The 13,252-nt window shown below is 41.2% G+C and overlaps 1 pseudogene across 1 annotated transcript; it reads left to right on the top strand.

The window, feature by feature from the left end:
* The first annotated feature begins 1,807 nt into the window (after positions 1-1,807).
* On the top strand, positions 1,808-2,340 carry LOC308241276 (ferritin light chain-like; annotated as a pseudogene). The gene has a single exon. The product of its transcript is annotated as a ferritin light chain-like (transcript).
* The last annotated feature ends 10,912 nt before the right edge of the window (positions 2,341-13,252 follow it).

Raw genomic sequence — 13,252 nt, 5'->3', positions numbered from 1 at the left:
GGAAGTTAGGGGAGAGTCATATTAGCTTGGGAACCATTTAAACCCTTGAATTGTTACATAACTCTGTACATATCTTATGTTAATCCTCACCTAAGGGACACCCTTCTTTCCAGTGATTTTTAGAGAGAGTGGAAAGGAGGGGGGAAGAGAGAAACATCCATGTGAGAAAGACACATCTATTGATTGCCTCCCCCACATGCCCCAACCAGGACCAGGACCTTCCCTTGATGGGGAATCGAACCTGCGACCCTTCGGTGCACAGGCCGATGCTATAACCATTGAGAAACACTGACCAGAGACCCCTTTGGTTTCCTCTGTGTGCACTCACCAAGGAGGAGGAAAGTTGGAGAGATAGCTATAGGGTGAGGAAAGAGGGCATGTGGGGAGTGCTGTTGGGAAAGATGCTTCTATTTTGTAGGCCCTCTAGCCTGGGTACTGAGAGGAATATAGTCATGGGAAAACAGCATCTGCTATTCTCTTCAGATGAAATTGTTTACCTGAAACAGGAAATGTAAACACAGGTTCTATTTTTCTGCACTATTTTACTCTAATGGGAATAATAATAGTGGTGCAACCAAGAGGGTGGTTAATAAACCTATCTTAGGTTCACAAAGGTGCAGTAGGGAAGCCAAGAAGCACAGACTCCTCAGGGAGGATTTGGAGATTTTGCAAATTCCAAACTATTTTCCTGATGAACTGTAGTAACCCACCATAAGACAGAAGAGATGGAGTCAAGCTCCAAGTACATTTGTCCTCATAGAGCTTGTTTTGACACTAGAAGAATTTCATCTGTGTGTCGTTCTCATGGTCTTACCCCCATGAACTTTTTTGGCACCCAATCTAGTGGACACTTGATAAATGCAAAGATCTGTCTCTCCAGCATGAAATAACTGGCTGAGAAGGTGAACATTCCATGTTCCATGGGTTAGTTTATTTGTAAGAACCAAATGGTCTGGTTGGTTCTTCCACCAAATTGCAGAACGGATTCTTTCAGGGGGAGGATTCATCATCAATATATGATGAAGTGTTGTGGCTGAGAGATTAGGACCTCAGACTCCAGGAGAAAGACAGATGTTTTATGATAAGCCTCAAGAGGTCAGACCAGAACCAGTCTTGGGATTTTAGTGAGACCCCTGAGCCAAACTGGAGGGGGTTGAAAGAAGTGCCTGGCTAATTTTGGATAGGTTTCTTTGGTGGGAATAAAAGATCATGCTCTCATGTAGTGCAAATGAAACCCCGAACTCAGACACATGCAGCATTTCCATAATTCTCCCCTTATAAGAGGTCTGGTCCTTTTCCTTCCATATGCTTCTCAGGAAATGAAGGTTCCTTTTCTGACTCTCCATCTGTCTTCATCCTTCACATCCCTTCCCCAAACTACCCTTGATGCTCATCTCACCCACTTTTGCCTTGATGGGAGAGGGCACTAAACTTGTCTCCTCACCTATCCTTCATATGTCAAGAGGGCCCCTGGCCTTGCTTGGTTGAACTGTCAAACTTGGGGATAAAATAAGGGAGAAGCCTGAGAGAAGAGAAGCTGAGGAAGACCAGGGACAGAAGCGAGCTTGCCTCTTGTTGACTCACCTCTATACAGAATTAGAGCAGGAGGAGGCAATGCTCTCAGCAGCCCCCAGGATTTGTCTCTTGCTTCAACAATATTTGGGCAGGACATACCCACCTTCTAGCCTCTGACCACCTTCCAACCTCTTTTCCAGTCACCACCTTTGGAATGATCTCAGCCACCCTCAGCCTCTGAGACCAGCCAACACCATTTTTTTTGAGCTTAGCTCCTTATTGCTAAGCAACCATGAGCTCCCAAATTAGTCAGAAATATTCCACTGAGGTGGAGTCTGTTGTCAACCGCCTGGTCAACTGGCATCTGAGGGTGTCCTATACTCTCCTTTCTCTGGACTTCTATTCTGACCTAGACAATGTGGCTCCGGAGGGTGTGGGTCACTCCTTCTGGGAGCTGGCTCAGGAGAAGCTTGAGGGTGCCAAGCATCTCTTGTAAATGCAAAACAAGTGTGGCAACCAAGCCCTCTTCCAGGACCTGCAGAAACGCTTCCCAAGATGAGAGGGGTAAAACTTGGGGATGCTATGGAAGCTGCCATGGTCATGGAGAAGAACCTGAACCAGGCTCTCTTGGAACTGCATGCCTTCGGTTCTGTCTGCACAGACCTTCATCTCTGTGATTTCCTGGAGAACTGTTTCGTGGATGAGGAGGTGAAACTCATTGAGAAGATGGGCAACCACCTGACTAACCTCCACAGGCTGGCCAGGGCTAGTATCTCTTCGAAAGGCTCACCTGCAAACATGACTAGGAGCCTTTGGAGCCCATAGGCCTTTGAGGGACCCCTCTCCATCTCCCTGGCATCTGGCTTGTGCTAGAGCCTTTCCCTTCAACCACTAGGCAGCGTTTTAACCACACTGGAGTCCTCTCCCATGCCATGGACTAAATAGAAATAATAAAGCTTTTTGCAGAAAAATAATTAGTTCAGGAGGAAATTAAGAAAATAAAATTTAGCTCTCCAAAATTTAGAACAATCTTAACCTTCCATATGTAATTTATAGAGGCCACCTTAGTGCTTTGTTAAGGGAGGTATGGGTGAAGAAACTTCAATCCTTTTTACTGCCAGTAGGTTTTATCCAGCCATGAAAACAGGGATGAAATTATAAAGCTTGGTCTTCAAATATGCCCTGGTTTTCATTTAAAGCCAAATATCTAGTTCTGTTTTAATTTTACTTTATACTGCTTATTAGATCCATGAGACAGTGATAATTGCATTTTTCATGCCCACAAACACCATTTCTTGACATCTTTCTTTAATCTTTAACCATGTAATTCTGCAGCTATAATACATAATAAATGGGAAGTTATCTCCATTTGTTTTATTTTATTTATTGTACTTCTGTGGACAAATAAAGTAGATAGTCTTTTAGTTGATATAAGTTATAAAGATCAAGGGAAGGCTAATTCAAGTTGAAAACCAACATTTGACAGATGATAAACTTCCCCAGGGTTCCATGTCTGAGAGAGATTCGAGCACAAAGTACAAATATTATATTGTTGATCTGCCCTGTATGTCACTTACCAATGATATTGTAACTTTAGAAGTAGCATGTATACTTAAAGTGGCTCATGCTGAGATGTAAGATTCTGCTGGCAATGTTTATTTTAAAAACTTACAAACACTAGTTCTCTTTTCTTTTTGCTCCAGCCACCTTAGTGATAGTACACAAAAGCACTTTTGTAACTGTTTTGTGTATGGGATGATAGAGGTAATTCACATTCAATGAAAAAAAAAAAAGTGGAAAACATAGGAAAGCACAAAGAGGAAAAGCACAATGGAACCAGTAATCCACCCATCGGCGAGCACCATGGTTGATAGTTGATATTTCTTTTTTTTTTTTTTCTTCAAATTTTTATTAAGGTATTATATGTGTACATATCTTACCATTGCCCCCCACCCCCACCCCACTCCCATACATGCCCTCACCCCCCAATGTTTTGCATCCGTTGGTTACTCTTATATACATGCATATAAGTCCTTCAGTTGATCTCTTATTTCCCCCACCTCTCCCTAACCTTACCACTGTAATTTGACAGTCTGTTTGATGCTTTACTGCCTCTGTAACTATCTTTTTGTTCATCAGTTTATAATGTTTTTCATTATCCCCAAATGAGTGGGATCATGTGGTATTTTTCTTTCATTGACTGGCTTATTTCACTTAGCATAATGTTCTCTAATTCCATCCAAGTGCCTACAAATGGTAGTAATTCCTTCTTTTTTACGGCAGCGTAGTATTCCATTGTGTAGATGTACCATAGTTTTCTGATCCAGTCATCTGCTGATGGGCACCTAGGCTGTTTCCAAATCTTAGCTATTGTAAATTGTGCTGCTATGAACATAGGGGTGCATATATCCTTTCTGATTGGTGTTTCTGGTTTCTTAGGATATATTCCTAGGAGTGGGATTACTGGGTCAAATGGGAGTTCCATTTTCAGTTTTTTGAGGAAACTCCATACTGTTCTCCACAGTGGCTGCACCAGTCTGCATTCCCACCAGCAGTGCACGAGGGTTCCTTTTTCTCCGCATCCTCGCCAACACTTGTCGTTTGTTGATTTGTTGATGATAGCCATTCTGACAGGTGTGAGATGGTATCGCATTGTTGTTTTGATTTGCATCTCTCGGATAATTAGTGACTTTGAGCATGTTTTCATGTGTCTCTTGGCCTTCCTTCTGTCTTCTTTCGAAAAGCTTCTATTTAGGTCCGTTGCCCATTTTTTTATTGGATCATTTATCTTCCTTTTATTAAGTTGTATAAGCTGCCTGTAGATGTTGGAAATTAAACCTTTATCAGTGATACCATTTGCAAATATGTTCTCCCATACAGTGGGGTTTCTTGTTGTTTTGTTGATGGTTTCTTTTGCTGTGCAAAAGCTTTTTATTTTGATGTAGTCCCATTTGTTTATTTTCTGTTTGGCTTCCATTGCCCTAGGGGCAGTATCACTGAAAAAGTTCTTTTGGCAAATGTCTGAGATTTTGCTGCCTGTGGATTCCTCTAGTATTTTTATGGTTTCCCGTCTTATATTTAAGTCCTGTACCCATTTTGAGTTTATTTTTGTGTATGGTGTAAGTTGGTGATCTAGTTTCATTTTTTTGCATGTATCTGTCCAATTTTCCCAACACCATTTATTAAAGAGACTGTCTTGACTCCATTGTATGCTCATGCCTCCTTTGTCAAATATTAAGTGCGCATATTGGTTTGGGTCGATATCTGGATTCTCTATTCTGTTCCATTGATCTATATGTCTGTTCTTGTGCCAGTACCAGGCTGTTTTGATGACAGTGGCTTTGTAATACAGCTTGAAATCTGGTATTGAGATCCCTCCTACTTTATTCTTCTTTCTCAGGATTGCTGTGGCTATTCGGGGTCTTTTTTTATTCCAGATGAATTTTTGGAGAGTTCTTTCTAGGTCTGTGAAATACGCCGTTGGTATTTTAATGGGGAGTGCATTGAATCTATAGATTGCTTTGGGTAGTATGGACATTTTAATGATGTTGATTCTACCAATCCATGAACATGGTATGTTCTTCCATCTGTTTACATCTTCCTCTATCTCTTTTTTCAGTGTCCTGTAGTTTTCCGCATATAGGTCTTTTACCTCCTTGGTTAGGTTTATTCCTAAGTATCTTAATTTTTTTGGTGCGATGGAAAATGGGATTGCTTTTTTAGTCTCTCTTTCTGTAAGTTCATTGTTGGTGTATAGAAATGCCATAGATTTCTTGGTGTTAATTTTGTATCCTGCTACATTGCCGAATTCATTTATTAAGTCTGTTAGTTTTTTGATGGAGTCTTTCGGGTTTTTTATGTACAATATCATGTCATCTGCAAATAAGGACAGCTTTACTTCTTCTTTTCCAATTTGGATGCCTTTTATTTCTTCTTCTTGTCTAATTGCAGTGGCTAATACTTCCAGTACTATGTCAAACAGGAGTGGTGAGAGTGGGCATCCCTGTCTTGTTCCTGTTCTTAGGGGAAATGGTTTTAGTTTTTGCCCATTGAGTATGATGTTAGCTGTGGGTTTATCATATATAGCTTTTATGATGTTGAGGTATGATCCTTCTATTCCCACCTTGTTGAGAGTTTTTATCAAGAAAGGGTGTTGGATTTTGTCAAATGCTTTTTCTGCATCAATTGATATGACTATGTGATTTTTATCTCTCAATTTGTTTATGTGATGTATCACATTTATTGATTTGCGGATATTGAACCATCCTTGCATTCCTGGGATAAACCCTACTTGGTCATGGTGTATGATCTTTCTGATGTACTGCTGGATCCGATTTGCTAGAATTTTGTTGAGGATTTTGGCATCTACATTCATGAGGGATATTGGCCTGTAATTCTCTTTCATTGTGTTGTCTTTATCTGGTTTTGGTATTAGGGTGATGCTGGCTTCATAGAAGGAGCTTGGAAGTGTTCCTTCCTCTTGAATTTTTTGGAATAGTCTGAGGAGGATAGGTTTTAGTTCTTCCTTGAATGTTTGGTAGAACTCTCCTGTGAAGCCATCTGGCCCCGGGCTTTTGTTTGCCGGAAGCTCTTTGATGACTGCTTCAATTTCTTCCATAGTTACTGGCATGTTGAGCTGTTTAGATTCTTCCTGATTGAGTTTTGGAAGGTTATATTTTTCTAGGAATATGTCCATTTCCTCCAGGTTGTCCAGTTTGTTGGAATAGAGTTGTTCGTAGTATTTTTTAACAATCCTTTGTATTTCGGCGGGATCTGTTGTTATTTCACCTCTTTCATTTCTGATCTTGTTTATTTGGGTCCTCTCCCTTTGCTTCTTGGTGAGCCTGGCTAGAGGTTCATCAATCTTGTTTATCCTTTCAAAGAACCAGCTCTTGGTTTTGTTGATCTTTTGTATTGTTTCTTTGGTCTCTATGTCGTTTATCTGTGCTCTGATCTTTATTATTTCCTTCCTTCTGCTTACACTGGGCTTTTCTTGTTGCTCTTTTTCTAACTCTTTGAGTTGTTGGGTTAGGTAATTTATTACCCCTGTTTCTTGTTTTTTGCAGTAGGCTTGTAGAGCTATGAACTTCCCTCTCAAGACTGCTTTCGCTGTGTCCCATAGATTTTGGATTGTAGTGTTTTCATTGTCATTTGTTGTCATGATGTTTTTTATTTCTTCTTTGATCTCTCTGGTAACCCAGTCATGGTTTAATAGCATGCTGTTTAGTCTCCATGTGTTTGATTTCTTTGGGTTGTTTTTATTGTAGTTGATTTCCAGTTTTATGCCACTGTGGTCTGAGAAGATGCTTGATATGATTTCTATCTTCTTGAATTTGAAGAGACTTTGCCTATGTCCCAACATATGGTCTATCTTTGAAAATGACCCATGTGCGCTTGAGAAGAATGTATATTCTGTGGCTTTGGGGTGAAATGTTCTGAAGATGTCAATTAATTCCATCTGGTCTAGTGAGTCATTTAGGATTGATGTTTCTTTGCTGATGTTTTGTTTAGAGGATTTGTCCAATGGTGATAGTGGGGTATTAAAGTCTCCTACTATGATTGTATTGCTGTCAATGTCTCCCTTGATATCCTCCAGGAGTTTTTTTATGTATTTGGGTGCTCCTGTATTGGGTGCATATATGTTTACCAGAGTTATTTCTTCTTGTTGGATTGCTCCCTTTAGTATTATGAAATGGCCTTCCTTATCTCTTGTTATGTCCTTCAGTTTGAGATCTAATTTGTCAGAAATAAGTATTGCTACCCCAGCTTTTTTTTCAGTTCCATTTGCCTGGAAAACCTTTTTCCATCCCTTCACCCTCAGTCTGTGTGCGTCTTTTTTTCTGAGGTGGGTTTCTTGTAGACAGCAGATATATGGGTCGTGTTTTCTTATCCAATCTGTTACCCTATGTCTTTTGATTGGGGCATTTAATCCATTTACATTTAAAGTTATTATTGATAGGTACTTATTTGTCGCCATTCCTATTCTTTACCCCTGTGTTACTTCTTCGCTTCCTGTTTCTTTCTTTCTTTCTTTCTTTCTTTCTTTCTTTCTTTCTTTCTTTCTTTCTTTCTTTCTTTTTTTTTTTTTTACAGTAGACCCTTTAGCATTTCTTGCATTGCTGGTTTGGTGGTAATAAATTCCCTTAGTCCTTTTTTGTCTGTGAAGCTCCTGATTTCACCTTCAATTTTGATTGACAGCCTTGCTGGGTACAGTATTCTTGGATTCAGCCCCTTCCTTTGCATGACTTTGTATATTTCATTCCATTCCCTTCTGGCCTGATGAGTTTCTGTTGAGAAATCAGTTGCTAGTCTGATGGGGGTTCCTTTGTATGTAACTTTCTGTCTCTCTCTTGCTGCTTTTAAGATTCTTACTTTGTCGTTGGTGTTTGCCAATTTAATTATAATGTGCCTTGGCGTCGGTCTTTTGGGGTTCATTTTGCTTGGGACTCTGTGAGCTTCTTGGATTTGTGTGGGTTTTTTCTTCCCTATATCTGGGAAATTTTCTGTCATTATTTCTTCAAAGAGGTTTTCTATTCCTTGCTCAGCTTCCTTTCCTTCTGGAACCCCTATTATGCGGATGTTGTTTTGTTTCGTGTTGTCCCAAAGTTCCCTTAGACTCTCCTCCTGCCTTTTAATTTTTTTTTCTAGAAGTTGCTTTTCTTGGGTATTTTTTTCCATCTTGTCTTCTAGCTCACTGATGCGGTCCTCTGCTTCTTCTAGTCTACTCTTGATGCTTTCTATTGAGTTCTTTACAGCAGCGATGTCATTTTTCATTTCTTCTTGGTTCTTCTTCATTTCCTCTTGGTTCTTGCTCATATTGTCGAATTTGTCTTCCATTCTTTTCAGCCACCTTATGACCATTTCTCTGAATTCTTTTTCTGGAAGGTTGCTTGCCTCCATTTCGTTTACTTCCTTTTCTGGTGATGCCTGCTTTTCTTTCATATGCGGGCTGCTTCTTTGTCTCCCCATGGTCTCTCTTCTCTGGGTGTCTGGTTATGTAGTTCTCTCTCTCCTGGGTTGATTTAAAGGCACAAAATACAGCACTACCAGGTACAACTCACAAGGCACTGAACAGGAATGTATTCACGATATTAATAACCTCCAATAAAGGTGACCACCAGAGAAAGGCAAATTAGGTGATAGGAGAGAAAGAAGAAGAGGAAAAAAGAAAGAAAGAAAGAAAAAAAGAAAAAAGGAGTGTGAAAATGAAATTGGGAAAAGGGAAAGTAAAGAGAAAAAAAAAAAAAGTAAGAGACAAGAAATTGACTAAGAGAGAAAGGGGAACAGACTATATATATTGGGGATAAAACTCCAATAGAACAATCACTAATCCCAGCAAATGCCAGCAACAAGTGCCTGGGGATTAGTACAAACTACAACACCAACTAATATGGAGTGAGGCAAGGTTAAGCTGAAGCACAAAACAAACAAAAGAATAAACAAAAGAAGAATAAGCAAAACAATCTCACAAAAAAAGCATAAAAATTGGATATAATCTACATTCAAGCAAACAACAACAAAAGGACAGAGATAAGGACAAGTTTATGGATAACTCAGACAGCGAAGGGAGAGGTGTATGTGGACTTGGAGCAGGGGATTGGAGATTAGATATGTAAGTAGGGTGAAATTTTAACAAGGGGTAAACAGAAAGAATAGGGAAAATCTAAAGCAGTAAAAGGGTAAGACAAACAGGACACTGAAAAGGGGGAGGTTAGGAAGAGAGTGATGGCCTAAAGGTAGAGTTGAGATAGAGTAAAACGATGCTAAAGGAAAGATAAAAAATAGAATGTAGAACCCTAATCCCAAAATAAAATGAAGAGAAAATAAAATGACACTTTAAAAAAATAAAAAAAAAAGATAAAATAGCAGTAGTAATAATACGGATTGAAAATAAAAATGTAATCATTAAAAAGGCAAAATCAAGTGATGAAAAAAGAAAAAAAAGTTTCTTGATTAAAAGATGCAAAAAATGAAAATTAAAAAAAAATAAAAAAATAAAAAAAATAAAAGGTAAAAATAAAATGTGGAGTAGTGAAGGTCATTCACTTCCTCTGTTTTTCTGTTTGGCACACCTGTTTCTCAGTCCAGACAGTATTGCAGTTCCCTGCGATCCACTGCTCTTCGGTGTTGTAAGCCAGTCCTGATTTTAAGCAGGCTGTGTGTCTTAATTTCTCGTATTCCTTTATTTTTGATTACACAAGAGTCAATTTGTGATTCAGCCCCTGGGTGGCAGTGTTTCTGGATTGACTTCCGGGTCTATCTATGGCCTCTCTAGGCAGTGTTAGAGCCTTCTTTCCCTGTGGCACTGGGGCCTGTGGGAGTGGTCTGCCTCAGAGCTGACTCTCTGATGGTCACTCCCCGCTCCGATCCCCAGGTTCCAGAAAAACAACCTTCCCCTGCAGTCTCCCAGGGTGTCCCCAACTGGGTGATCCTATGTATTGGGCTTAGTAATCAGAAGCAGGGATTTGAAGAGGAAAAAGCCTAAGTGTGCGAACTCCGGGACTGCGAGTAAGCCCAGGCACCCAGGGAGCGCACGGGCTGCGCGTAAGTCTGGACTGCCTGAAATTCTTAGGGTGTCCCTGCACTTCAGATCAAAATGGGTTGCTTTTTAGAGTGCCCTTCTCTTAGCAGCTCTGAGGACCCCTTTCCACAGTCACAGATCACGCCAGCCCCTACAGCCACGGATTTTTCTAGGCACAGACTTCCCTGGTCCTCCAGCTCCCGCAAAACGCGCGTTCCTCTCTCCCGCCGGGACCAGAGACCTCACCTTATCCCAGGCGAAATCTGACCTTTCCGTGGTGGAGTGTAGAGCTTCTCTGAACCCGTGTGGTTGCGCCAGTTGGGGAGCGTTGTTCTGGGGCTCGCAGCTGTTCCTGGGGTGCCGCAGTTGTGGATTCTCAGGCTTCAGATAAGCTCCACTTTCCGGATCAAGATGGCGCAGACTCCGCGTCCAAGCCCGCAGCTCCGGGAGGGGACCCAGCCGCAGTTCTTGCTGCCAGGTCAGGGGAACCCCGTTCAGCAGTCCCCGACCTCCTTCTGGAATTCAGCTGTCTCCCAACCAGCCAACAAACACTCCTTGCGCGACCCTCAGCTGTTCTTTCTTTCTGCTCCGGGACAAGGCTCGGAACACGTCTGTCTATTCCGCCGCCATTATTCTCCTGTACTCCGATAGTTGATATTTCTGACATATAGAGATAGAGTTGTAGGGGCATAGAGGCATATATCTTTTTTTGGTTAATCCTTAGGCGAGGATATTTTTCCATTGATTTTTAGAGAGACAGACAGAGAGAAACAACAATGTGAGAGAGACACCGCGATTGGTTGCCTCCTGCACGCACCTGACCGGGGCTGGGAAACCTGCAACCAAGGTATGTGCCCTTGACGGGAATCTAACCTGGGACCCTTCAGTTCACAGGCTGACACTCTATCCACTGAGCCAAACCAGCTAGGGCACGGCATACATCTTTTAAAACAAGAATGAGATTGTATGGCGGGCTAGGGAGACACTAAGGTGACAGAGATGCTGCAATTGCATCAGAGTTTATGCAAGACCATTTGACAAAAAAGTGGAAAATCTGAGCTAGCTAAACCTGGGGCCTTCCAGGACAAAGTTCTAGGAATCTGACCTTGACTTCCTCAGGGTGCAGTCTAGTTGTGTTTCAGTAGTTCTAGTTCTGGGGTATTTGTGGCCTGGTCACAGCAGGTCACGAGAAAAATCCTGTTCCTTATGGAACTCTCATTCTAGGGAGAACAGATGGACAAGTGCCTGTTGCTGTTGTGCCAGTTCATTCATTCATTCATTCATCTAACAAACAGTGAGTGCCCACTATAATGACTTTGTAATGTGTCAACTTAGCTAGGCTGAACTACATTTTCCAGAATTTCCTTTCTCGTGTGAGATTTGGAGGGTAGAAGGGAAGCAGCAGCCATTTTGCAGCTCACACCCATTGTCTCTACGTGCTCGCCCAACTCACTGGTATGAAGCAGTGACCAGGTTTGCAACGGCCACCTCCCCTGGATCCTCCATCAACTTCTCTGACTCCTGGGCTGGCTGCAGGCATTCACCTCCATGATGACATGCACTGCCATTGGACTTGTCAGCCTTGTTAGTGTCTTTGCACTCTGCTCCACTCTCCAAAACCCAGTTCTGACATATCTGGTATTGCTTACCCTCCACTCTTGCTGTGCCCTGCATTTCACTTTTATCTATTTATTTATTTAGTTAGTTAATCCTCACTCAAGGCTATTCCCCCAAATGATTTTTAGAGAGAGTAGAAGGGAGGAAAAGAGACACAGAGAAACAACAATGTGAGAAAGAGACATCACTTGGTTGCCTACCACTCACACCCCAACAGGGGGCCGGGGATCAAGCCTGCAACCGAGGTACGTGCCCTTGACTGGAATTGAACCGGAGACACTTCAATCAGCAGCTTATGCTCTAATCACAGAGCAAAACTGACTAAAGCTGCATTTTACTTATTTATTTATTTATTATTTTAAAATAAATCTTTATTGTTCAGATTATTACAGTTGTTCCTCTTTTTTCCCCCATAGCTCCCCTCCACCCGGTTCCCACCGCACCGTCTGCCCTTACCCCCCAGCCCCCACTGTCCTCATCCATAGGTGTACGATTTTTGTCCAATCTCTTCCCGCACCCAACACATTCCCTTCCCCCCGAGAATTGTCAGTCCACTCCCTTTCTATGCCCCTGATTCTATGATATTGGCCAGTTTATTCTGTTCATCAGATTTTTAAAATATATATTTTATTGATTTTAGAGAGGAAGGGAGAGGGAGAGAGAGATAGAAACAGCAATGATGAGAGAATCATTGATTGGCTGCTTCCTGCATGCCCCCTACTGGGGACTGAGCCTGCAACCCAGGCATGTGCCCTTGGCTGGTGTCAAACCTAGGACCCTTCAGTCCGCAGGCTTTTTTTTCTTCTTTTTTTCAGATTTTTTATTCACTTGATTTTTAGATTCACTTGTTGATAGATATGTATTTGTTGTTCATAATTTTTATCTTTACCTTTTTCTTCTTCTTCCTCTTCTTAAAGAATACCCTTCAGCATTTTATATAATACTGGTTTGGCATTGATGAACTCCTTTAGCTTTTTCTTACCTGTGAAGCTCTTTATCTGACCTTCAATTCTGAATGATAGCTTTGCTGGGTAGAGTAATCTTGGTTGTAGGTTCTTGTTATTCATCACTTTGAATATTTCTTGCCACTCCCTTCTGGCCTGCATAGTTTCTGTTGAGAAATCAGCTGACATTCGTATGGGTACTCCCTTGTAGGTAAATAACTGTTTTTTCTCTTGCTGCTTTTAATATTCTCTCTTTGTCTTTTGCTCTTGGCATTTTAATTATGATGTGTCTTGGTGTGGTCCTCTTTGGATTCCTCTTGTTTGGGGTTCTCTGCACTTCCTGGACTTGTAAGTCTATTTCTTTCACCAGGTAGGGGAAGTTTTCGGTCATTATTTCTTCAAATAGGTTTTCAATATCTTGCTCTCTCTCTTCTTCTGGCACCCCCATAATTCTGATGTTGGTACGCTTGAAGTTGTCCCAGAGGTTTCTTACACTATCTTCATATTTTTGGATTCTTTTTTTTTTTCCCCTGTTGGGTGTTTTTTGCTTCTTCGTATTTCAAATCTTTAACTTGATTCTTGCAATCCTCTAGTCTGCTGTTGGATCTCTGTATATTATTCTTTAATTCAGTCAGTGTATGCTTAATTTCTAGTT

This window comes from Plecotus auritus, assembly GCF_963455305.1.
Source record: "Plecotus auritus genome assembly, chromosome: 2".
NCBI lineage: Eukaryota > Metazoa > Chordata > Mammalia > Chiroptera > Vespertilionidae > Plecotus > Plecotus auritus.
Note: the sequence above shows the minus strand (reverse complement) of the source record. Positions and strands in the feature narration are given on the sequence as shown.